This window comes from Oncorhynchus keta, chromosome 20 (assembly GCF_023373465.1).
Source record: "Oncorhynchus keta strain PuntledgeMale-10-30-2019 chromosome 20, Oket_V2, whole genome shotgun sequence".
Classification (NCBI taxonomy): Eukaryota; Metazoa; Chordata; class Actinopteri; order Salmoniformes; family Salmonidae; genus Oncorhynchus; species Oncorhynchus keta.
This window is the reverse complement of record NC_068440.1, coordinates 37,448,460-37,475,641: the sequence shown is the minus strand read 5'-3', so window position 1 is coordinate 37,475,641 and position 27,182 is coordinate 37,448,460. Positions and strand designations below refer to the sequence as shown.

General features: G+C 43.7%; 1 pseudogene; it reads left to right on the top strand.

Moving 5' to 3' along the window:
- The first annotated feature begins 2,281 nt into the window (after positions 1 to 2,281).
- LOC118378350 (syntaxin-12-like) lies at positions 2,282 to 12,714 on the top strand (annotated as a pseudogene).
- Positions 12,715 to 27,182: the final 14,468 nt, after the last annotated feature.

Genomic DNA, 27,182 nt, shown 5'->3' with positions numbered 1-27,182 from the left:
GCCTTCTGTCTGTTTCCATATGTTGTTTGTAAAGTAAGAATACACATATGTATCATGTTGCCAGGTAGAAATGTCCTATAGAATGTCCCAACCAAAATGACAGTTGTTTCCAGTCACATAGAGTTTAGCAAACATACAATGTTGTGGAACGGCTGCAGATAGAAATGACATGCCACAGTGCTGAGGTGATTTCCTTCTACATGCCACAGTGCTGAGGTGATTTCCTTCTACATGCCACAGTGCTGAGGTGATTTCCTTCTACATGCCACAGAGCTGAGGTGATTTCCTTCTACATGTCACAGAGCTGAGGTGATTTCCTTCTACATGTCACAGTGCTGAGGTGATTTCCTTCTACATGCCACAGAGCTGAGGTGATTTCCTTCTACATGTCACAGAGCTGAGGTGATTTCCTTCTACATGTCACAGTGCTGAGGTGATTTCCTTCTACATGTCACAGAGCTGAGGTGATTTCCTTCTACATGCCACAGAGCTGAGGTGATTTCCTTCTACATGTCACAGAGCTGAGGTGATTTCCTTCTACATGCCACAGAGCTGAGGTGATTTCCTTCTACATGCCACAGTGCTGAGGTGATTTCCTTCTACATGCCACAGTGCTGAGGTGATTTCCTTCTACATGCCACAGTGCTGAGGTGATTTCCTTCTACATGTCACAGTGCTGACTGAGGTGATTGTTCTATATTTTGTTTTTATCTCAACGTTGCAAAAACATTGTACACTGCTTAATGTGCCCCGGCCTCTGAGTGAGAGGGCTCCGCATGGCCGGTTCAATCAACAGAACACCACATGACAGTCGCAAGGTTCGCGGTGACTGAAGGAGGAGGCATGGGCTGCCATAGCCAGAGGGACCTCCATTGAATGAATCCCATGTGGGATAGGATTTGAGATTATTTTGCATGACTAGGTATACTCTGAGTTTGTGTGTTTTGTTTTCTTTAGTTTGAATTCCTTTTTGTAATCATCTTCTGCAGTTGTGAGACTTCTTCCTCCTTTTATTTGACTTATCTATGTACAATATTGTTTTTTATCAAAATGACGATACCTTTTTAAAGCCGTTTTTATGAACTGATTTGATTGACTATCCACTTCATTACCATACGCTTCACTCACAACCAAGGCCTGTATGCAATGACAGATGACAGTTTTGGACAATGATGTATATAATGCAGTGTTCATGTGCTAGTCAGAACTAGGAAATATCTACCTTGGTAACTGGGTGGATGTGTAGAACTACAACCAGATAGCAAGTCGTACATTTCCTAGTTCCGGCCGGCACTTGAATTCGGCATTAAACACTGGTTTGTTGAAGCTATGTATTGGCAGTTGAGAGGCGTTGACGACACAGGTCGGCCATATTGGCACTCCCCAGTGGAAGAAGTCCTCCATAGGCATTAATGGAATTCTACTGTATTTCAATTAAATGTTTCAAGGACAAAATTACATGTATTTTAACATGTTTTGGTAGTGGGGACATTAACATTTAGCATTCTCAACAACAAAAATATTTCAAGGATAAAAAAAAGACTAGTTAAATAAATGTTAAATAAACCAATGTAGATATAAAGGCATTTCTATAGCTTACAAAATGTTTTACAATGGAGTACCAAACATATTTTGGGGTTCCCTAGCGGCGCAGCGGTCTAAGGCACTGCATTTGTGGTTCGATTCCAGGCTGTATCACAACCGGCCGTGATTGGGAGTCCTATAGGGCGGTGCACAATTGGCCCAGCGTCCTCCGGGTATGGCCGGGGTCATTGTGAATAAGAGTTTGTTCTTAACTGACTTGCCTAGTTTAAATAAATAAAAAGATGGCTACGCGGTGTCTTTAATTAAGCGTTCCCTGTCAGCAGAGAAGAAGAGAGAGGATTCAACTCGGAGGAAATCTGTCTCCCTCTAGCAGGTGGCTATTTTTTTCTTCAGTCTCACCTATTTGGTAAACAAAATATTTGCTTATTTCCTACGTGAGGTTTATTTGCTCGATTATAAATTTAGTAACGCGTACATTACAAGTGAACTGATAAGTATGATACGTGACACATCCGGCATTTTTTTTTAGAAAAAGCACATGGGCGTTGTCTCAAGATATATATATATATATTGTCTCAAGATGGCTATGCATATTCATGAGACATGAGGCTAGAAATATATTGAATACAGGCGGGTGACGTCAACAATTATCCAAATATTTAAAAAAAAAATAAAAAAAATGGGTGAGACCTATCCACCAATCAGAAGAAAGGAAAGGCGGGAGCGAGACAGCCGTTGTTAGGGGCGGAGAGTAATTTATTATCTTGTCATTGGATCCAACATCTTGCTGTCTGTTTTCCAGGGTTTATACACATCGTTGGTGTTGGGACGGTGTCTTTTTGACGAAAGGTGCAAAACGGATGTTTGCTACAGCCAGCTAAACAAGTAAGAATGTATTATTTTCCGTTTCAAGGGGACTACGTTAATATATAAGCTCATGGTGGAATTAAAAAGGGACATTTTGTTGACACGGTTCTCCAATTCGTTGTCTGGGGTGGTTTATCTTCCTCACCTGATGTCTGTGCTAACTAACGATGCTAACTAACGGATATTTACAGCAGCTTCAGACTCGGATACCTGTCGGCAAAAATAGTCATTTCAATTATATAAGTTAGAGCACTCCTCATTTAGATGGCAAGTTACGTGCTAATAAACATAACGGTTATCTAGTTTTATGGATAACTTGAGTTAGGTAGCATTCTACGTTAGTTCAATCTAGTTAGCTATCTAACGTTAAGGCTAGCTGTAAATAATTTGATTTACCTAACGTTAATTAGCTACATTATGAAGGAACTACCCAGAAACTAGGGCTAACTCTTGTTTGTGTCCCACTTTGAGCAAGCTAGCCAGAGATTGAGGAGGAATGTGGCAGTCTGATGATATTTTGTGGATGAATATCTGCTCTTTTACTGCCTGGTTCTTGGACCCCTCCTGCCTAATGGGATGTGATGAACATAACGTCGATTAGCTCATGGCTATCCTAGATACCCTTTACTAAGAAAAGCTATTGTTCAACTGACTCAGACGGATTGCAAAAGTGTGTAGTCATTACTTTTAACAGATACTATTGTAATGTCAAACAAATCACACTTCATTTATGAATCTATGACAGCACTTTTCTCCAGTTAGGACTAGGCATTTAGCTGTTATGTAACTTGTGACACATTTATTAGGCCTATCTTAGGACAAACTTGTTTGATAACATTATCTCTGTTCTCACAGTATTGATAGCAAAACAAAAAACGAGTTTCTACTTTCTCCTCCCCCAGAGTTTTCACCCACCTACCTACACTACCGTTCAAACGTTTGGGGTCACTTAGAAATGTTTTTTTAAGAAAAGCACAATTTTTTTTGTCCATTAAAATAACATAAAATTGATAAGTGTAGACATTGTTAATGTTGTGAATGACTATTGTATCTGGACACGGCAGATTTTTAATGGAATATCTCCATGTACAGAGAGAGGCCCATTATCAGCAACCATCACTCCTGTGTTCCAATGGCACGTTGTGCTAGCTAATCCAAGTTTATCATTTTAAAAGGCTAATTTATCATTTAAAAAACCCTTTTGCAATTATGTTAGCACAGCTGAAAACTTTTGTGGTGATTTTAAAGAAGCAATAAAACTGGCCTTCTTTAGACTAGTTGAGTATCTGGAGCATCAGCATTTGTGGGTTTGATTACAGGCCCAAAATGGCCAGAAACAAAGAACTTTCTTCTGAAACTCGTCAGTCTATTCTTGTTCTGAGAAATGAAGGCTATTCCATGCGAGAAATTGCCAAGAAACTGAAGATCTCGTACAACGCTGTGTACTACTCCGTTCACAGAACAGCGCAAACTGGCTCTAACCAGAACAGAAACCGGAGTGGGAGGCCCCGGTGCACAACTGAGCAAGAGGACAAGTACATTAGAGTGTCTAGTTTGAGAAACAGACGGCTCACAGGTCCTCAACTGGCAGCTTCATTAAATAGTACCCTTAAAACACCCGTCTCAACATCAACAGTGAAGAGGCGACTCCGGGATGCTGGCCTTCTAGGCAGAGTTGTAAAGAAAAAGACATATCTCAGACTGGCCAATAAAAAGAAAAGATTAAGATGGGCAAAAGAGCACAGACACTGGACAGAGGAAGATTGGAAAAAAGTGTTATGGACAGACAAATCTAAGTTTGAGGTGTTCGGATCACAAAGAACATTCGTGAGACGCAGAAAAAATGAAAAGATACCGGAGGAGTGCTTGACGCCATCTGTCAAGCATGGTGGAGGCAATGTGATGGTCTGGGGGTGCTTTGGTGGTGGTAAAGTGGGAGATTTATACAGGGTAAAAGGGATCTTGAAGAAGGAAGGCTATCAAGCCATTTTGCAACACCATGCCATACCCTGTGGACAGAGCTTAATTGGAGCTAATTTCCTCCTACAACAAGACAATGACCCAAAGCATAGCTCCAAACTATGCAAGAACTATTTAGGGAAGAATCAGTCAGCTGGTATTCTGTCTATAATGGATTGGCCAGAACATTCATCGGATTTCAATCCTATGGAGCTGTTGTGGGAGCAGCTTGACCGTATGGTACGTAAGAAGAGCCCATCAAGCCAATCCAACTTGTGGGAGGTGCTTCAGGAAGCATGGGGTGAAATCTCTTCAGATTACCTCAACAAATTGACAACTAGAATGCCAAAGGTCTGCAAGGCTGTAATTGCTGCAAATGGAGGATTCTTTGACGAAAGCAAAGTTTGAAGGACACACTTATTTCAATTAAAAATCATTATTCATAACCTTGTCAACGTCTTCACTAGGATTGCATAGTTTGGGGAATATTCAGAGATGGAAACTTTACGTGGGAATTAATAGAAATATATGCAAATTAATATTAATACTGTTTAAATGTAATGTTTTTTGCATTGGATATATTTACTATATCATATGGAGATAAACATAAACCTTTTATCATAAGTAGACATTATTGCAAATGATTAAATCCTTCCTATATATATATATTTATGGCAATAATAATAATAATTTGTTACGAATTGAACTTTAATTAAATGATTTGACTCTTCACATGGGATGTTTTCACTTAACAACAATATAAAGGTAATATTGGAATGATCCATCACATCTCCCAAAAAATGTTTTCAACACATTTGTAAAATGACAGTCTAGAAACTAAAGCTTTGGTTGTCTTCCTCTCAGGCTTCCATGTCTTCTCCCTGGACTTCCTCAATGTTCACCTCTTGAACATCAGACTCTGACGCCTCATATTCACTGTCACTTTCCAACCTTGTTGAAGATGGCTCGTTGTCCGGCTCAAAAAGCAAAAAATTTGCCAAGATTGCCACCAATTTTTCAACCCATGTTTTGGTCAGCCTGTTGCATGCTTTGGTGTGTGTGTGTTCCCAAAGAAGGACCAGTTGCTCTCTGAGACGGCAGATGTTGGTTTGATTTGGAGGATGATGGAGGCAACAGGGGAAAGAGCCTCAAATCCACAAAGTCCCTTCCACCAGGTGGCTGATGAGATGTGTTGGCACGACTGCCATATTGCATCTCCATCCCAAAGCCCTTGCTTGGAAGTGTACTTTGCCAGACTGCCAAGATCCTTGCCCTCCTATATGTGAAGGTGACGAGACAGTAGTGATGACACCATAGGCCTTGTTGATATCTGCATCAGACAGGATGCTCTTGCCAGCATACATGGGGTCCCACATGTATGCTGTGGTGTGTATGGGCTTCAGGCAGAAGTCTACACGCTTTTTGATTCATTTCAGAACTGCAGTTTATTCTGCTTGGCGCAACAGTGAAGTGGGCAGGGCAGTACAGATTTATTCTCTTACATCTGCAAGCAGCATACATGAGTCTAAACATCAGACAGGATGGCATTCAGGAGTTTCGGGCTGCTTACCACTCTCCCAAAATACATCATCCAGGAGGATCCTCTTGATGGGGCTGTCCATATCAGCAGACTGTGATATGGTCATTTCTTGGAGAGACTCCTTCCCCTGCAGGAGACTCAAACATGATGACAACACCACCCCAATGGGTGTTGCTGGGCAGCTTCAATGTGGTGCTCTTATTCTTCTCACTTTGCTTGGTGAGGTAGATTGCTGCTATAACTTGATGACCCTTCACATACCTAACCATTTGCTTAGCTGGGTGTGAAGTGAGGGTAGGATTTCTCCACTTTAGACCAAGCAGCCTTCGTGTTTGCAGCATTGTCTGTCACTGGTGCAAATGCCTTCTGTGGTCCAAGGTCATGGATGACTGCCTTCAGCTCATCTGCAATGTAGAGACCGGTGTGTCTGTCACTCGTGTCTGTGCTCTTGTAGAATACTGGTTGAGGGGTAGAGATGTAGTTAATTATTCCTTGCCCACGAACATTCAACAACCTATCAGAGATGATTGCAATACGGTCTCTCTGATTTGCTTGACCTTCACTTGAACTCTGTTGAACTCTGCAACCAACAAAGGAGTAGATAAAGCATGTCTGGTTGAAGGGGTGCATGCTGGGTGAAGAACATTCAGACATCTCTTCCGATACACATTGCCTGTGAGCATCAGAGGTGAACCAGTTGCATACACAGCTCGAGCAAGACATTCATCAGCGTTTATCTGACTACGTTCCTCCATTGAGTCAAACTTCTGATTCCAGAAGGACCATGAGTTGTTGCTATCGATAAGGTGTCTGATTCATCCTCTTCACTTCCAATAGAATTAGAGGGACTTTTGTCAGAGGTTGCTTGTTGTGAGCGCTGAGGGAACTTTATGCACTTGGCCAGATGATTCTGCGTCTTTGTTGCATTCTTAACATATGATTTGGCACAGTATTTGCAGTATTTACAAATGTACACAGCTTTTCCTTCTACATTAGCTGCAGTGAAATGTTTCCACACCGGATAGTGCCCGTGGCATTTTCCTGTAAAGATGAGGAAAAAAGAAACACTAAATACAATTCCATGTACAGATAAATAGTTAAGCAGTTAGATTAAACAATTCCTTTGTAAGATAAATGTTTTAAAATGAAACGTGTATGGAAACAGGTGAATTAACACTCCTCAGTTAGCAGGCTCAAGCAAGCTAAAACTAGCTAGCAGAAATTGTTAACAGGTTAGATATAATTGATACACACTTTGCTGTAGGCAACTATTTACTAGTTAACAAAAAATCATGTATGTCATATAAAATATATTCACCCCACCTGGTATTGTAATCTAAACTTACCAGAAAGCATGTTGTCCTTGGCTCAGACAATGTAGTAGTGTAGCATCTCATTAGTGTGGAGATCTTGAGAATCAGCTGTACATGTGATGGAAGAATGCACTGTGCATGCAGTGTTGCAATTCCATTGAACTAGGGATAGTTGAACCAAAATATGCCACAAGACCTAGAACTGCCTTACACGCATATATGTGTGTGTGTGTATCCCACAAAAAAGGTTCACTGTTATAAAGCAAACTTTGTTTTTAATTTTTTTAATGAATTTAAGCAAAATTCCCCAAAATTCCAAGGCTAAACTTCCCATGGAAATTGACCGAAAAGTTTCCGACCCTTTACAACCCTTGTCTTGACTATATTTCCTATTAGTTTTGCAACTCATTTCATGTATGTTTTCATGGGAAAACGAGAACATTTTTAAGTGTCCCCCGAAACCTTTTGAACGGTAGTATACATACATTCCCAATATACCTGCCACCCAGCCCCCAGCAGTCTTCACCCAGGAAAAAGAGCACACCGGACAGGCCGCAATGTCTTCTGGTAAAGCAGACCGCTATCTCACCCAGCCACGAGACTCCAATACCCTCACCCAGACATGCAGCTCCAACATCCAGAAGATCACACAGAACAGTAAGTACGTATTGCTGCAGAGAGTGGGCAAACCAAAGGTAGAAGTCATTCATGCTAGTCAAGTCTTTGTAATAGTCTATGCTAGATGTATCCTAAAGCCTACAGTTTAGAGGATGTATGTTTTCCCACTTCCCAGCTGCCAAGATAAAGAGCATGGTGAATCAGCTGGGGACGGTACAAGACACCAGCGAACTGAGGGACAGTCTGTACGTATCCTTGTTGTTTTGCTTGTACATACACTGACAAACGTATTAATGCGCCGAACACAGAACAGACCATAAATGTGTGTGTTCTGTTACTCCCTGAGAGTCTGCTATCTCCCTTACTGTCCTTTGGACATCTGTTCATTCAGGCAGCAGATACAGCACTTTACAAACCAGCTGACAGACCAACAAGCACCTGAAAGACCTGGGCTTCGTCTCACCATCTTCAGCACCTTCAGAACAGGTCAGTGTCCGTTCCAATGAGATTGTGTCTGTGACTGACTCCTCAACATTGACAACTGGTAACCTTCGTGTTTGAATGACTCCAGGTTGAAGTTTCCCATAGGTACTGATCTAGCATCAGATTCCTCTCCCCCCGCAATCCTAACTTAAACCATTACTGGGGGAAATGCAAAACTGACCCAAGATCAATGTCTAGGGGCATCGTCACCCTACACCACTCCTTGACAATGACTGTGACAACTCACTGACCATGACCATATGTTTTGAATGACTCATTTTGTTCTTCTCAACCCACAGAGGCAACAGAAGATCCAGAAGGACCGACTGATGAATGAATTCTCCGCTGCCCTCGACAACTTCCAGGCCATACAGCGCCAGGCAGCACAGAAGGAGAAGGAGTCTGTGGCCAGAGCCCGAGCTGGTTCCCGTCTCTCAGTAAGGCCAAGGTCATACCGTTGGCTAAGTTTTCTATTTTCAAACTTTCAAGTGGATATTTTGTTTATGTAATGCCTGGCTCCTCTCTTGTCAGGCTGAAGATGGCGTCTCTGAGGAACAGCTTGTGTCTTTTGATAAGTACGTTCAAGCTTTCTCTCTTTCTCAAAGGAGGATGTTTTAATACTCCTCTACTTCGGGATATGGTTCCTGGTCTCTTAAATATCTCCGTGTTAAACATATATAGGAATAAAATTCCTTTATCAACCAATTCAATTAAAACACTCTGCCCATTTCTAAGAATTTGTAAGATACTTATTTGCATCAAATGGACAGAGAACAGTCTCAAAATCAACCAATAGCGTTTATTCTCGAGAGTACTAATCACAGTACAATTTACATCAGGTTATATACTAAAAATGACATCATAGGTTTTAAACTGTCCTCCCTCCACTCCGATACAATGGCAGTATAGTTCACAAGCCTTCCCACATCGTCCACCACCTGTTAAATGATCTACTACAAGCCCAAGGTCTCTCCTCCCCCTGTGTAGAGACAGGATGTCCTGTAAGGAACACAGCATTCCAGCCAGTCTGACGATAGCTCCATTCGTTTCTAATAAGGAACAGACAGTCCTTGTACTAATTATTGATTATAATTACACACATTATATTCAGTGACATGATTATAATAAGATTCATACATCCATATAGTAACATAGTAGTATTCTGTTTAGTTGTAGTTTTAAGCTAAATAATGTATACCTCCATTTAGTCATTATTCATCAATCTCATTACACTCCTTCTCTCCAAAATGTGTTTTCTCACTGTCCTTTTCTACAGCCAAGATGATTGGGCTCAGACAATCACACAGACAACAAAGGAGGACTTGGCACTTATCAAGGAGAGAGAGACTAACATCAGACAGCTAGAGGTAAAACTCTCTCACGCTCCCTCCATCTCTGTAATTCAATACATTAGGAACACCTTCCTCATATGGAGTTGCACCTCCCCTTTTGCCCTCAGAACAGCATCAATTCACCGGGCCATGGACTCTACAAGGTGTTGAAAGCGTTCCACAGGGATGCTGGCCCTTTCTGACTCCAATGCTTCCCACAGTTGTGTCAAGTTGGCTGGATGTCCTTTGGGTGGTGGACCATTATTGATACACGTGTGGAAACCGTTGAGTGTGGAAAAACCCAGCAGTGTTGCAGTTCTTGAGACAAACCGCTGCACCTGCTACCATACCGCGTTTAAAGGCACTTCAATCCTTTGTCTTTCCCATTGACCCTCTGAATGGCACACATACACAATCCATGTCTCAAGGCTTTAAAATCCTTCTTTAACATGTCACCTCCCCTTCATCTACACTGATTTAGATGTGGCTTTAACAAGTAACATCAATAAGGGATCATAGCTTTCACCTGGTTAGTCTATGTCATGGAAATAACAGGCGTTCCTAATATATTGAACACTCAGTGTATCGTTCTGTGTCCCTGCGGTCAACGGGCAGGCCTCTACAATGTTCTGCAAGGGGCCACACCATTGGCCACGCCCCTGCCACATCCACCAACTAAGCTCCATTTTGATCCGGAAAGAAATCCTGATTTTAGGATTCAGGCAGCGCCTGGGGACCAGACCAATGCCTATGTTCATCACGTGGCATAAACAGGAGAATTATCTTTCTCACTTGAGTTGAGTTATTGCAGCATTACCTTTCTCATTGAGTTATGTTGTTATTTGAGGATTACCTTTCTCATTGAGGTATGTTATTGCAGCATTACCTTTATCACTGAGGTATGTTATTTCGGCATTACCTTTCTCTTTGGGTTATGTTGTTTCAGCATTGCCTTTCTCTTTGGGTTATGTTGTCATTTCAGCATTACCTTTCTCATTTTGTTATTTCAGTCGGACATCTTGGATGTGAACCAGATCTTCAAGGACCTGGCAGTGATGATCCATGATCAGGGAGAGATGATTGGTGAGTCCCGTCACTGTTGTAGAACTGCAGTACAGAGCCCCAATCTGTCACTTCCTTCATAGAAACCCACCACTCCTAAAACGTGATTTGAACTCTCTTTATGATTGCATTTCCCTCGATGCACATGCTTCCAGGTAGAAGAGCTGACCCAACAACACGTGTGTTATTGCAACAACTCTGCTGATTGTCTTTGTTTGAAATGAAAATGCATTTACACTATACGTGAATGAGTAGGTGTTCTAAAACTTTTGACCGGTAGTGTATCTGTTTTTAAAGAAAAGCTGACCCGCCATAAGGCAAAGCTGAGCCAGGGTGTCTCACCCTTCTCTCTGTGTGTGTTTACATGACAGACAGCATAGAGGCCAACGTGGAGATTGCCGAGGTCCACGTAGACCGAGGGACAGAACAGCTTCAGAGAGCCGCCTACTTCCAGGTAAGAGGAATTATCACTGTTGCAGAGTAAGACTACTCCCAAGTGGTGCAGCGTTCTAAGGCACTGCATCTCAGTGCTAGAGGTGTCACTACAGACCCTGGTTCGATTACAGGCTGTATCGCCACCGGCCGTGATTGGGAGTCCCATAGGGCGGCGCACAATTGTCCCAGTTGCGTCTGGGTTTAGCCCGGTGGCGGGCTAAACCCGTCATTGTAAATAAGAATTTGTTCATAACTGACTTGCCTAGTTTTAAATAAACAAGACCCTGCGTCCTCTGCTAGCTAGCGATGGCTCCGATTTTAAAATGAGGGATCCCATTCATTTTCAGGAGGATTGTTTCGTGCCGAACTGAGCCAAGTGAGAGCGAGGGGAACTGAGCGAGGGAAAACTGAGCCAAGTGAGAGCGAGGGGAACTGAGCGAGGGAAAACTGAGCCAAGTGAGAGCGAGGGGGAACTCGCTGAACAAAGTGTGACCCGAAAATACATTTAAGTTGGATATTCTCAGTGAAATCATGGAGCGATTGACCAATTTAGGCTCACTGTAGCTTTCGGACTACTGGATTGGCTGTTGATCCTTTTGCCCGCCGAACAGCCTGAGTTCATCAGGGCATGGACTCTGCGAGGTGTTGAGTGTAATAAACTGAGCAGTATAATAAGAGTCTGGTAGCAACGGTTCTGTTTCTGCATCTCAACTGTCACCAACGCACCCATTCCTCTGTCTCTCCCCTCAGCAAAAGTCCCCTAAGAAGATGTGCATCTTGGCCGTGGTCCTGTCCATAGTACTGACCATCCTAGGCATCATCATCTGGCGAGCCACCCAATGAGAAGAGACTACACCCAACCTTCTTCTTTCACTTCTATATTTGTATTAACTCCCAACTCGAAACACTAGCCCCTGGAGCGGTTTGAGAAAGGGATTCCCGGCTAGCTCACTGTCGGCAGGGGTCAGGGGAGTGACATCAGGGGCAAAGGGATGGGTCTGGGATGTAACCTTACCTGTTACCTGACCCCCGCCCCCCCTCCTGAGCTCAAGGCCTCTCACTAACCACCTCTCTGAGACAACGCAGTAGTATTTCTATTCAAATGAAAGAGGGTATTGGAGAGCGTGGATTAATAAAAAGAGACTCTTATCTGTTTGTGATATTACTGCACTAACACGAACATTCATTGTATTTTCAAAAGCAGAATACTTGTTGTTATTGTAGGGGTGTCAATCATTTTTGTAACCTGTACATTTCTGACACCTTTTTGTGTGTAAGCAGTGTAGTGTCCCACTCTGTTCAAGTTATAGGAGAGGTTTCCCCCAACACACATTAAACCTCGACTAAAATACATTTTTTTTTATGGAGATTCTCCATTGAGCTTGTTTTGTTGTTGTCCAGGACTAGCCTTAATCTGTGTTGAGGAAACCACCTCGTAGTCTTTATATTGCTTAGGTGAGATGAAGTTCTGATAGCAACTTTGTTTTATCGAACTGTAGCCATGATAATAACAAACTATGGTTGTAATAAATACATTTAATAACACCGTTGCATGAGCCAACCAGTTGCCGGAATGTTTTTTTTGTGTGTGTAGGACTAGGTATAATCGTTGTCAGGGAAACAAGCCCTTGCAGTAGTATTCTGTAATGCAACTTTATATTCTTTATGGTTCCTCCCTGCTTTAAGAGCATTTTAGACGAACGGGGACTTTATAGGGGTGACGAACGGGGACTTTATAGGGGTGACGAACGGGGACTTTATAGGGGTGACGAACGGGGACTTTATAGGGGTGACGAACGGGGACTTTATAGGGGTGACGAACGGGGACTTTATAGGGGTGACGGTTGGGACTTTATAGGGGTGACGAACGGGGACTTTATAGGGGTGACGAACGGGGACTTTATAGGGGTGACGAACGGGGACTTTATAGGGGTGACGAACGGGGACTTTATAGGGGTGAGGAACGGGGACTTTATAGGGGTGAGGAACGGGGACTTTATAGGGGGTGAGGAACGGGGTCTTTATAGGGGTTGAGGAACGGGGACTTTATAGGGGTTGAGGAACGGGGACTTATAGGGGTTGAGGAACGGGGACTTATAGGGGTTGAGGAACGGGGACTTATAGGGGTGACGAACGGGGACTTTATAGGGGGTGAGGAACGGGGACTTTATAGGGGGTGAGGAACGGGGACATGATCATAGTTGTATATGTGCTGTTAAACTGTCTTTATCACTGATATTCTCATTATGATGCATTACCAAGCTTTTAACTTTCTGACTGATGTCTTGAGATGTTGCTTCAATATATCCACATTTTCTTTCCTCATGATGCCATCTATTTTGTGAAGTGCACCAGTCCCTCCTGCAGCAAAGCACAGCCAGAACATGATGCTGCCACCCCCGTGCTTCATGGTTGGGATGGTGTTCTTCGGCTTGCAAGCCTCCCCCGTTTTCCTTCAAACATAACGATGGTCATTATGGCCAGACATCAGACATTTCATCAACATCAGACATTTCTCCAAAAAGTAGATCTTTGTCCCCATGTGCAGTTGCAAACCGCCGTTTTGGAGCAGTGGCTTCTTCCTTGCAGAGCGGCCTTTCAGGTTATGTCGATATAAGGCTTGTTTTACTGTGGATATAGATACTTTTGTACCTGTTTCCTCCACCATCTTCACAATGTTCTTTGCTGTTGTTCATGGATTGATTTGCACTTTTCACACCAAAGTACGTTCATCTCTAGGAGACAGAACGCCTCTCCTTCCTGGGGAGTATGACGGCTGCGTGGTCCCATGGTGTTTATACTTGCGTACTATTGTTTGTACAGATGAACGTGGTACCTTCAGGCGTTTGGAAATTGCTCCCAAAGATGAACCAGACTTTTGGAGGTCTACAATTATTTTCTGATTTCTTTTGATTTTCCCATGAAAAGCAAAGAGGCACTGAGTTTGAAGGTAGGCCTTGAAATACAACCACAGGTACACCTCCAATTGACTCAAATGATGTCAATTAGCCCACCAGAAGCTTCTGAAGCCATGACATTTTCTGGAAGCTGTTTTCCAAGCTGTTTAAAGGCATGGTCAACTTAGTGTATGTAAACTTCTCACCCACTGGAATTGTGATACAGTGAATTATATGTGAAATAATCTGTAAACAATTGTTGGACAAATTACTTGTGTCATGCACAAAGTAGATGTCCAAACCGACTTGCCAAAACTATAGTTTCTTAACAAGACATTTGTGGAGTGGTTGAAAAACTAGTTTTAATGACTCCAACCTAAGTGTATGTAAACTTCCAATTTCAACTGTATATATATATATATACCACAGTTTTAGAGCTAGCTGTTTTTTTTAATTGATTTATTTTACTTCTATCGGTATGTATGAATAAATACTTCATTCTAAAGTGTTTATATTGGTGTACTTTTGAATGTCAAAAAAAATGTAGTGGTTTGCACAGAAGTTCCTTTTTAAATTTTTTTTTTTTTTACTGGGGATGAAAGATTAACACAAACATTTCAATGTGTGTGTGTGTGTCACCTTTGTTTTGTACGGTGAAGGTAAAATCCAAAACACACTGTCCTGTCGGAGGTGGGGATATGGTAGAATATGGTGGCCAGCAGGTGTCAGTGCAGCTCTGAATACAGGCTCAGGGTGAATATGTCATGTTCATGGAGGAGCTGCACACTGCTGATTTCAACCATCTGGTTCAGATGCACTGCATCTACGTAGATTCACACTGAACGGCAATAAGAATGTAGAGTTTAATTATTTCATTACCAGTGAAACAAGTTTAAATGTATGCCGTGGTTTATAGCTTACGCGTGGATACACATACACATTTAGTTGATAAGTAGGTAAAGACACCCATTTGTATAAGCAGAAGAAGTCTTCACAGTCTGTCTATACAGTGTCACCAGTATGTTCTGTTAGATCCCGTCCTTTCAGAGTGGGACGATTCCCTGGCTTTTGCGTGTTTCATTAAAACAGACGATGAACATGGCCCAAGTAATTGATTCTCACATCTGCTTCTACTGGCTCTGAAACCTCCAGCTGAGTCACTGCCATACATACAGACCCTTTGCATCCAACACTCCAGACAGAACACCAGACAGGAAGTGAATTCCAAACCACCCCTTCGCCTCTACCAACTCACTCAGAGGGCCCTCCATTGTCACGGGTTCCTAAACTAAACTCTGAGGGTGACTTAAGCACCACAGGAAAACTTCCACGAAGCTGTGAACGTTCTGAGAGACAAGGCAAGAAGGGCCTTCTATGCCATCAAATGGAACATAACATTTGACATCCCAATTAGGACCTGGCACAAAAACATACTTGAATCGGTTATAGAAGCCATTTCCCTTAATGGTGACAAGGGGCTATAGTCCATTACGGATTACAAAGGAAGACCCAACCGTGCCCAGCTATGCTTCTCTTCCAGTCGAACTCAATGCATTTTATATACGCTTTGACAATAACAACACCGTGCCGTGCGTGAGGGCCCCCTTCGAACCAGAGGACTGGGTGATCTCGCTATGCGAAGCCGATGTGAGTAAGATCTTTAATCGATCTTTAAACTGACTTGCCAAGTTAAATAAAAGGTTAACATTTTTAAAAAGTGCTTTGAAAGGCTGGCAATGAAATACATTAACTCCGTCATCCAATCAATCAAATGTATTTATAAAGGCCTTTTTACATTGGCTGATGTCACAAAGGGCTGTACAGAAACCCAGCCTAAAACCCCCAAAACAGCAAGCAATGCAGGTGTAGAAGCACGGTGGCTAGGAAAAACTCCTTAGAAAGGCCAGAACCTAGGAAGAAACCTAGAGAGGAACCAGGCTATGAGGGGTGGCCAGTCCTCTTCTGGCTGTGCCGGGTAGAGATTATAACAGAACATGGCCAAGATGTACAAATGTTCATGAATGACCAGCAGGGTCAAATAATAATCACAGTGGTTGTCAAGGGTGCAACAGCACCTTAGGAGTAAATGTCAGTTGGCTTTTCATAGCCGATCATTCAGAGTATCTCTACCGTTCTTGCTGTGTCTAGAGCCATTCCAATTTGCATACCGCTCCAACACATCCATAGATGATGCAATTTGATTTGCATTCCACACCCACCTAGATAAGAAGAATACCTGTGTGAGAATGCTGTTAATTGACTACAGATCAGCGTTCAACACCATAGTCTCCTCCAAGCTGTTCACCAAGTTTAGGACTAGATCCTTGACTTCCTGATGGGCCGAACCCAAGTGGTGAGGGTACGCAACATCACCTCTGGCACGCTGATCTTTAAACACTTCAACATTCACAAGGCCGCAGGGCCAGACGGACTACCAGGACGTGTACTCCGAGCATGCGCTGACCAACTGGCAAGTGCCTTCACTCAGTCCCCTCAGTCCCCTCTTTTACTCCCTGTTCACTCATGACTGCACGGCCATGCACGACTCCAACACCATCATTAAGTTTGCTGATGACACAACAGTAGTAGGCCTGATCACCGACAACGATGAGAGGGGGAGGAGGTCAGAGACAAGACCGCGTGGTGCAAGGACAACAACCTCTCCCTCAATGTGATCAAGACTAAGGAGATGATTGTGGACTACAGGAAAAGGAGGACCGAGCACGTCCCCATTCTCATCAACGGGACTGTAGTGGACAGGTTGAGAGCTTCAAGTTCCTTGGTGTCCACATCACCAACAAACTAACATTGTCCAAGCACACCAAGACAGTTGTGAAAAGGGAGAACGACAAAACCTATTCCCCCTCAGGAGTCTGAAAAGATTTGGCATGGGTCCTCAGATCCTCAAAAGGTTCTAGAGCTGCACCATTGAGAGCAACCTGACGGGTTGCATCACTGCCTGGTACGGCAACTGCTTGGCCTCCGACCGCAAGGCACTACAGAGGGTAGTGCATACGGCGTAGTACATCACCTGGGCCAATGACAACAGAGCCCATGGATATAGTCTACTGTTGACAGTGAAAACAGAGCACATACACAGTATCAGTTAAAAGTTTGGACACACCTAGTCATTCAAGGGTTTTTTTTTTTATTTCACTATTTTCCACATTGTAGAATAATAGTGAAGACGTCAAAACTATGAAATAATACATATGGAATCTCAAATCTAGAATATATTTTGATTTGTTTAACACTTTTGGTTATCACATGTGTTATTTCATAGTTTTGATGTCTTCATTACTATTCTACAATGTAGAAAATAGTAAAAATAAAGAAAAACCCTTGAATGAGTAGGCGTGTCCAAACTTCTAAAACCTTTGACTGGTAGTGTATATAAATGTGCCAGTCTCCTGGTTGGGCTTCTACTCTTACACATTAGACCCTTACTGCTTGGCCTTCTGCTCTTACACATCAGACCCCTACCTGGTTGGGCTTCTGCTCTTACACATCAGACCCTTACTGCTTGGCCTTCTGCTCTTACACATTAGACCCCTACCTGGTTGGGTTTCTGCTCTTACTTGGTTGGGTTTCTGCTCTTACACATTAGACCTCTACCTGGTTGGGCTTCTGCTCTTACACATCAGACCCCTACCTGGTTGGGTTTCTGCTCTTAGACATTAGACCCCTACCTGGTTGGGTTTCTGCTCTTACACATTAGACCCTTACTGCTTGGCCTTCTGCTCTTACACATTAACCCCTACCTGGTTGGGTTTCTGCTCTTACACATCAGACCCCTACCTGCTTGGCCTTCTGCTCTTACACATTAGATCCCTACCTGGTTGGGCTTCTGCTCTTAGACATTAGACCCCTACCTGGTTGGGCTTCTGCTCTTACCTGGTTGGGCTTCTGCTCTTACACATCAGACCCTTACCTGGTTGGCCTTCTGCTCTAACACATTAGACCCCTACCTGGTTGGGTTTCTGCTCTTACACATCAGACCCCTACCTGGATGGGTTTCTGCTCTTACACATCAGACCCTTACTGCTTGGCCTTCTGCTCTTACACATTAGACCCCTACCTGGTTGGGTTTCTGCTCTTACTTGGTTGGGTTTCTGCTCTTACACATTAGACCTCTACCTGGTTGGGCTTCTGCTCTTACACATCAGACCCTTACTGCTTGGCCTTCTGCTCTTACACATTAGACCCCTACCTGGTTGGGCTTCTGCTCTTACCTGGTTGGGCTTCTGCTCTTACACATTAGACCCCTTCCTGGTTGGGTTTCTGCTCTTAGACATTAGACCCCTACCTGCTTGGCCTTCTGCTCTTACACATTATACCCCTACCTGGTTGGGCTTCTGCTCTTACACATTAGACCCCTACCTGGTTGGGTTTCTGCTCTTAGACATTAGACCCCTACCTGATTGGGCTTCTGCTCTTACCTGGTTGGGCTTCTGCTCTTAGACATTAGACCCCTACCTGATTGGGCTTCTGCTCTTACACATCAGACCCCTACCTGGTTGGGCTTCTGCTCTTACACATCAGACCCCTACCTGGTTGGGTTTCTACTCTTAGACATTAGACCCCTACCTGGTTGGGCTTCTGCTCTTACCTGGTTGGGCTTCTGCTCTTACACATTAGACCCCTTCCTGGTTGGGTTTCTGCTCTTACACATTAGACCCCTTCCTGATTGGGCTTCTGCTCTTACACATCAGACCCCTACCTGCTTGGCCTTCTGCTCTTACACATTAGACCCCTACCTGGGTGGGCTTCTGCTCTTACACATCAGACCCCTACCTGGTTGGGCTTCTGCTCTTAGACATTAGACCCCTACCTGATTGGGCTTCTGCTCTTACACATCAGACCCCTACCTGGTTGGGCTATAGCATGGCGCTTGTACCTGGGTTGGGCTTCTGCTCTTACACATTAGACCACTACCTGGTAGGGCTGTATGCACTTATGACTGTAGACCCCTACCTGGTTGGGCTTCTGATAAATGGCATTATTACCCCTACCTGGTTGGGCTTCTGCTCTTACACAGTAGACCCCTACCTGGTTGGGCTTCTGCTCTTACACATTAGACCTCTACCTGGTTGGGCTTCTGCTCTTACACAGTAGACCTCTACCTGGTTGGGTTTCTGCTCTTAGACATTAGATCTACACCATAATCATGGGAAGCCCTTACCAGGACTTGTTCACCTCCTGTACTTCAGTCTTTAACCAGACTCTTTGCACATGTTGTGTTTGGTGTGCCTGGTATGTGTAACAGAGGCCCACCACTGTACTGTACTGTACTGTACACTCTCCTCCCTGTCTGTCTGAACGTATGAGCAGGTTTTATCACTGGCCTGGGTATACAGGCAGGCTCTGATGACTCACCATAATTGCTTCAGCATTTGGAATTGTTGTGTTGTGCACATTCCCCTAGAATGGCTTGTTTTGGATGCCAGAAGGATTCTGGCAGTGGAATGGCTTGTTTTGGATGCCAGAAGGATTCTGGCAGTGGAATGGCTTGTTTTGGATGCCAGAAGGATTCTGGCAGTGGAATGGCTTGTTTTGGATGCCAGAAGGATTCTGGCAGTGGAATGGCTTGTTTTTGGATGCCAGAAGGATTCTGGTAGTGGAATGGCTTGTTTTGGATGCCAGGAAGATTATGGCAGGGGTTTGGAAATCAGTAGCTTTTTTGCAATGGGGAAGGCACATTTCCAACATAACCAGGGATACTTCCAAATGCATCCTATTCCCTATTTAGTGCACTACTTTAGACCAAGTGCTTTACTTCTGACCAGAGAATAGGGTGCCATTTGGAACACAGACCAGTACAGCTGTACTGCAGGTTTGGTGGAATTTGATATTGTTCCCATGTGTGCACATGCACGTGTTTGCTTTTGTGGTTGCCTTATTATTTTGCAGTCGGTGTACCACACACAGGCCATATGTCTGTTTTGCATGACAAGGCAGTGCCAGACACTGCAAGCTTCACGAGGGGAACCACCTACACACACACACTGAAATGTGACGCTTGCAAAATCAAGTTGACTTCAAAATGGCCAGAGTCACTCCACTCCTCAAGAAACCAACAGTCCCCTCCTCAAGAAACCGAATCTCAACCCCTCTGACTTCAAAATGGCCAGAGTCGGAGACACGTGATGCCGCGGAGCTGAGCAGACGTTGACAAACCGAACTCTTCAAAGTTATTCTATTTTTACCTAAATAACAACGTTGAAACAATATTCTAATATCGGCTGATAAATTGTCAAGTACTTACCTTCCCAAAGAGCCATGGACCTCCGACCGAGAGGCAAGAAGGACGACCAAAACGTTGTTGATACCCAAGATAACGATAAAGCTACAGCTAGCAAGATTAGCATTAGCCCTCATAACTCAGACGACAGTTCCAGACTGTTGCCTCTTGCGAGCCTGCTGACATGCTGGCTACTCTCCTCCGGGAAATTCAGGATGGTAAAAGAGGTCTTTCTCTGAAAATCGATAAGAAATCGGCTGAACTCCATTCTTCCATTGACGACCTGAAATCCTCCATGAATGATCTCCTTTTGAGAACGACTGAGGCAGAGCTGAACATTAGCACAGTTGAAGATACCATCGCTAGACATGACCAGGTCTTGACACAACTGCAAAAAGACAATGCCTACCTTAAAAACAAAGTAGATCAGATGGAGAACCAGAGTAGACGTAGTAATATCCGTGTGGTGGGATTGAAAGAGGACAGCGAGGGCCGTGACCCGGTCCGTTTCTTCACTCAATGGATCCCGGAGGTCCTAGGCATAACCAACTTCACCAAGCCGCTGGAAATCGAACGCGCCCACAGAACATCAGCGCCAAAACCCCGGGCAGATGAGCCCCCACGAGCCGTCCTGATCAGGTTCCTCCGTTTCCAAGACGGAGAGAAGATACTGCAACTCGCAAGAGCCAAAGGGGACATGGCCATCGATGGGAAGAGGGTCAGCCTTTTCCCAGATATGAGCGCGGACCTCGCCAGACGCCGCAAGCAGTTCAGACCTGCCGCCAAAGCACTGAAGGAGAAGAACATCACCGGTTACCTCATCCACCCTGCGCGGATGAAAGTTCAGTACAAAGGCCGAAGCCATCTCTTCAACACACCGGGAGAAGTGCACACTTTTCTCAAAGAACTGAGCAACGTCTGAGTCTGAGCCAGGACGGTCTCTCTGGGGGATAAAATGCAGTTCGTTTGTTTTCTCTTATCCGGATTGAACTGCTGGTATCTCCCGGTCACTTTAATTGATTTGTACATTTTCAACTAACCGTATCTTCCCGGGGTGAGTTCTATTACATTTACAGGATAGTATATTTTGATTTCGTCCATATCTACTGGGCGAAGCAATAAGTGGGTTTAGGCCCACTGCTTTCCCCCTCATTTATGTTAATCTTTTGTAAAGAGACTCAAGCAGCCCTTACCGTGGGCAGTAAATATTCAGCCATAAATATCTATTCACAACGTTTGTTTTCAATTTAGAGAGCTCGCAGGTTTTAGTTTACGCCAAGGTTTAGCTAGTAAGAGCAAGATGGAAAGCGAGCAGCAACGTATCTCTACAAGTGTATTCATGTTTGATTGTTGGGACTGTTGTTCTAGTCTGACAATCGGGGTGGGTGGGATTTTTATTATTTTTTTCTTCCTTTTTTCTATGTTTATTGTTTCCTCCCTAAAGAGACACACAGGTCACTTTTGTGCTCAAACCAAAGTTGAAACATTTCCTAATTATCTGCATATGATAGATTTCTATTCAGTTACATATTTGAAACCCAACCTATGCTTAATCCACTAAAATATGTCACATTCAACGTAAAAGGTCTTAACAGCCCGATTAAAAGGAAAAGATTCTATACATACCTTAAGAAATTAAAGGCTGACATTGTGTTTTTACAAGAAACACATCTTACAGCCAGTGAACACAAGACATTGAAGAGGGAATGGGTAGGACAAGTTTTTGCATCCTCTTTTAACTCCAAAGCAAGAGGAACTGCAATTTTGATAAGTAGACACATCCCCTTCTGCGTCAACAACACCATCTCTGATCCCTCTGGCAGGTTTGTTTTGGTGCAGGGGCATATGTTTTCAGAGTCTTGCTTGGACCCTATTGAATATTTATGCTCCTAACTTCGGTGACCATATGTTTATTCAGAATGTCTTCCTTCAGGTCGCTCAAGCACCACCAGGATGGCTACTGGTTGGAGGAAATTGTAATTTTTGCTTAGATACAGTTCTTGATAGGTCTTCTGATAAACCCTCACTTCTTACCAAAGCCGGCAAGCTCACCATGTCATTCATGAAAGATCTCAATTTACTAGACATCAGGAGACAGTTGCACCCACAGGATAGGGACTACTCTTTTTATTCACACCCACACAAGACACACACACGCATTACTTTCGACACAACTGTTTCATAGAGTGTTAGATGTCGAGTTTCTCCCCAGATTGGTTAGTGACCATTCTCCTCTGGTATTATCAATCTCCATTCCTACCAAGGTAAATGGAGCATATAGATGGAGACTAAATCCTACACTTCTAAAGCAACCTGAATTTTGTGCATTCATCAAAGAGCAGATCAATATTTTTACTTTGACAAACAAACCCTCTGCTCCTGACAGCTTCATTCTTTGGGACACATTGAAGGCCTACCTGAGGGGACAGATTATTTCCTATACTAAAGGGCTGAAGAAAAAACACGGTGCCGAACTGAGTGCTCTTGAATCTGAAATCTCAGAGCTAGAGAAAACATACCAAAGAGGCCCGACTAAAGATCTGTACAGGCTTTTGGTAAATAAAAAACTTAAATATAATATTCTGAACACATATCAAGCTGAGAGGGCCATCACTAAATCAAAACAGCGTTATTATGAGCTTGGAGAGAAAGCTCACAAAGTATTGGCATGGCAACTGAAAGCAGAGGAAAGTAAGAGGACAATTAATGCCATAGAAACTCTCACTAAAGAGATATCTTTCGACCCTACTGAAATTAATAATACTTTTAAGAAATACTATGAAGACCTCTACACTTCCCAATCAAGCGATGATCTATCAGAGATAGACTCCTTTCTCTCCTCTCTCAACCTCCCATGCCTGTCAGGGGAAGACTGCGAGCGCCTGAGTGAACACTTCTCAGTCCCTGAATTGTTGGAGGCCATTAAATCCTTACCTTCTAATAAATCTCCTGGGGAGGATGGCTTCCCTCCAGAGTTCTATAAAGAATTTAGGGAGCTGTTGGTCCCCTACCTTATGGAGGTACTTAAAAAAGCCAGAAGACAACTGCTTTCCAGAGTCCTTCTCTCAAGCAGTGATTACTGTAATCCACAAGAAAGGGAAAAACCCGCTAAAGTGCGCCTCCTATAGACCAATCTCTCTCCTTAATACAGATTGTAAACTGGTCACCAAGATGCTATCTAAGAGACTGGAGTCATGTCTTCCCCTGTTGGTCAACCCAGATCAGACTGGCTTCATAATTAATAGATTGTCCTCCAATAATCTCAGAAGGTTCTTTGATATAATTCACCTTGCTAACAAAAACAAAATACCGGGTGTCGCAGTCTCCCTCGATGCTGAAAAGGCCTTTGATAGGGTTGAATGGCCATACCTCTTTCGCGTCTTGGAAAAGTTTGGTTTAGTTTGGCTGAGGCTATTAGAACGTGCCCTGACATACATGGCTTTGAGGTGAGCCCCCATACCCATAAATTATCACTCTTTGCGGACAACCTTATCTTATTCTTGACAAACCCAGAACACTCCCTCTCTCACTTGCAGATCCTACTACAGCGTTATAGTTATAGTTCTTTCTCTGGATATAAGTTAAATCTTGATAAAAGCGAAATCTTACCGTTGTCTGTCTTTGACCATCATACCATCAAGCACAAGTTTCCTTTTAGATGGTCGCCTATGGGCTTCACATATTTGGGCATAATGGTGGATGGTAATCTGAACAACCTCTATAAACTCAATCTGGCCAGTTTGTTGCAAAAGGTGGAGGTTGACCTTTGTAAATGGATGGACTTACCTCTCACTCTACTGGGTAGAATCAATGTAATTAAAATGAATGTCCTGCCCAGGTTTCTATATCTGTTTCAATCTCTCCCTATCCCTGTTCCCGCAGCTTTTTTTTCCTCTCTCGACAAGCTGACCAGACGGTTTATCTGGCACGGCAAAACCCCTAGGGTTGGCCTGGATAAACTGACCCTTGATTACAGTCAAGGGGGCTTAAACCTCCCCAATTTTAGAATGTACTACTGGGCTGCACAGTCTAGGTTTCTGGCTCAGAGGTTTGACAATGGTCCCTCTCCCTCATGGTTGAACTTTGAAAAGCTTGAGGTAAATGATGACACTGGGGCAGATTTGTTTTACAAATGGGACAGAAAATCTATAAAAACCATCACAGACGACCCTTTAATCATACATTCTGTCCTGGCATGGTGCAAACTGCATGAGCTGTTCGGACGAGGGGGATTCCTTCCCCCTAAAACCCCTTTATGGAACAATAGATTGATCCCTATGTTTTTCCAGAATAGTAACTTTAGACCATGGTCTGATAAGGGGATCACTCTTCTGGAACATTGTTACGAGGAGGGAGTTCTTATGTCTTTTGATCAGCTGAAACAGAAATACCACTTGCCTAACAGGGACTTCTTTAGCTACCTACAACTACGAAACTTTATTAGGGTGACTCTCAAGGGACAATGGAACCTACCTAAGATGTCACCTATTGAACAACTCTGCCACGCAGACCAACCACTGTTCAAGACCATTTCCCGTGTTTACAATGCTCTTATGTCAGGACTAACACTGCCTGGGCTAGATAAACCCCGACTTAGATGGGAGAGAGATCTGAGTATTGATCTTGATGAGGATCTATGGAGTGACCTGTGCAGGGATGGTGTTACATCCACATTGAACTCCAGATACAGACTGATCCAGTTTAATTTCCTCCATCAGCTCTATATCACCCCATCTAGACTGCACAGGTTCAACCCAGATATCTCCTCCCTATGTTTTAGATGTGGCTCAGATGAAGGAACATTCCTCCATTCCACTTGGCAGTGTTCAAAACTACACGGTTTCTGGCAGGGGGTCTGCGATACCATATCCTCAATTCACGGGGTTGCATTCCCTTTAGACCCGGAGGTCTGTCTACTGGGTAACTTTACTAACTCCAATCTTAGGCAAAGCCATACTATAAAGCTAACAGAAATATTGCTAGCGATTGCCAAGAAATGTATTGCCTTGAAATGGAAATTGGATTCCTCCCTGCCAGTTACAATGTGGCTTTCGGAAGTTAATAGTTGTATCCCTTTGGAGAAAATCACTTACTGCTTGAGGAATAAGTTAAAGACATTTTACAGAATTTGGCAACCTTTTATTGACTATATGGATAATCTTTCTTTCCAAAACAATAGAGTGCGCTGTCTCTGACCGACTCTCTCATTATCTCTCTCAGAACGATCTTCTTGACCCTAACCAGTCAGGCTTCAAGACGGGTCACTCAACCGAGACGGCTGTTCTCTGTGTCACAGAGTCTCTCCTCACTGCCAAAGCTGACTCTCTCTCCTCTGTTCTCATCCTCCTAGATCTATCTGCTGCCTTCGACACTGTGAACCATTAGATCCTTCTCTCCACCCTCTCAGGGCTGGGCGTCTCAGGCTCTGCACACTCTTGGATCGCTTCCTATCTGGCAGGTCGCTCCAGGTGACGTGGAGAGGATCTGTGTCTGCACCATGTACTCGCACTACTGGTGTCCCCCAGGGCTCGGTTCTAGGCCCTCTCCTCTTCTCTCTATACACTCTATACACTCTCTATACACCCCCCCCACGCACCCCTATCTCTGACCTTGCTTATTGCAACTTTATTGAGGAAAAATGTATTTACTATGACTGTGACATGTGGTTGTCCCACCTAGATGTGTTCAGATGGACGCACTAACTGTAAGTCTCTCTGGGATAACAGCGTTTACTACATGACTAAAATGACAACCTAAAACATGTCTAATAACAGGACAGAGACATGCCAACTGAAAAGACCTACAGGTAACTGCCAAAATAAAGGAAACACCAACATAAAGTGTCTTAATATGTCATTGGGCCAACATGAGCCAGAACAGCTTCTAATGCCTCTACGGCATATATATAAAATAATGAACATCAATGGGCGTTCCATTGTGTTATGTATTTATATTCCAATGACTTGTGTCACATTTTCCATGAGGTTCACCTGAGGATAATAATGGGATGTAATGGGTTGCAGATGTCGGTCACGGTTGGTGATGATCAAGCGGAGAGGAGCATTGGCCCATACAGACTGGCTAGGGACTCTGGGTGCCCCATGTCAGGGCTAAGAGCCTGGCTCAGTCTCTGGGTGTCCCATGTCAGGGCTAAGAGTCTCAGTACAGGCTTGTCTTCAAACCCCTTAACAGAGTTGTGCACTACATAGGGAATAGGGTGAGTTGTGCACTACATAGAGAATAGGGTGCCATTGAGGACACAGACCTGTGAATGAGACAACGCCCTGGCTGGCTCCATCAGTTAACTGCACTCTGGCTCTGCTATCTGTTGTTCACGCCTGGAAACTCAGATCAAGGGTGTGTCCTAAATCGCACCCTATTCCATATATAGCGCACTACTTCTGACCAGAGCTCAAAAGGCTCTGTATTATAAAAGTAATGCGCTACACAGGGAATAGGGTGCCATTTGGGACACAGATCAAGCCTTAAAAAAAAAAAACTCAACTCTAAACTCTGCATCCTCCTCCTTTTCTTTACTTCGCTGCTGATATAATCCAGTCAACACCATCCCTACGTGGTGCTGTATGCGTCTCAGTCTCTCTGGCTGCGTTCTTCATGACAACAAGTAAGTGTGGGAATAAGGGATACATTTTTCATTTTACGTTCAGCTAGAAATTCTGTCATCAGCTCCACCCAGGGTCTCAGGAGAAATTTGACAAAGCTGGATAAATATCAACCTTGTCCCAAATGACTCCCTATTCCCTGTTTAGTGGACTGTTTTTGTCCAGGGCCTATAAGGTTATAGTGTGTCATTGGGGACGTACCCAGAGTGGGTTGATATTCATCCAGTTCGGTGAGACTTGTCCCCTTCGTTTCCCTCAACTCCCTTAC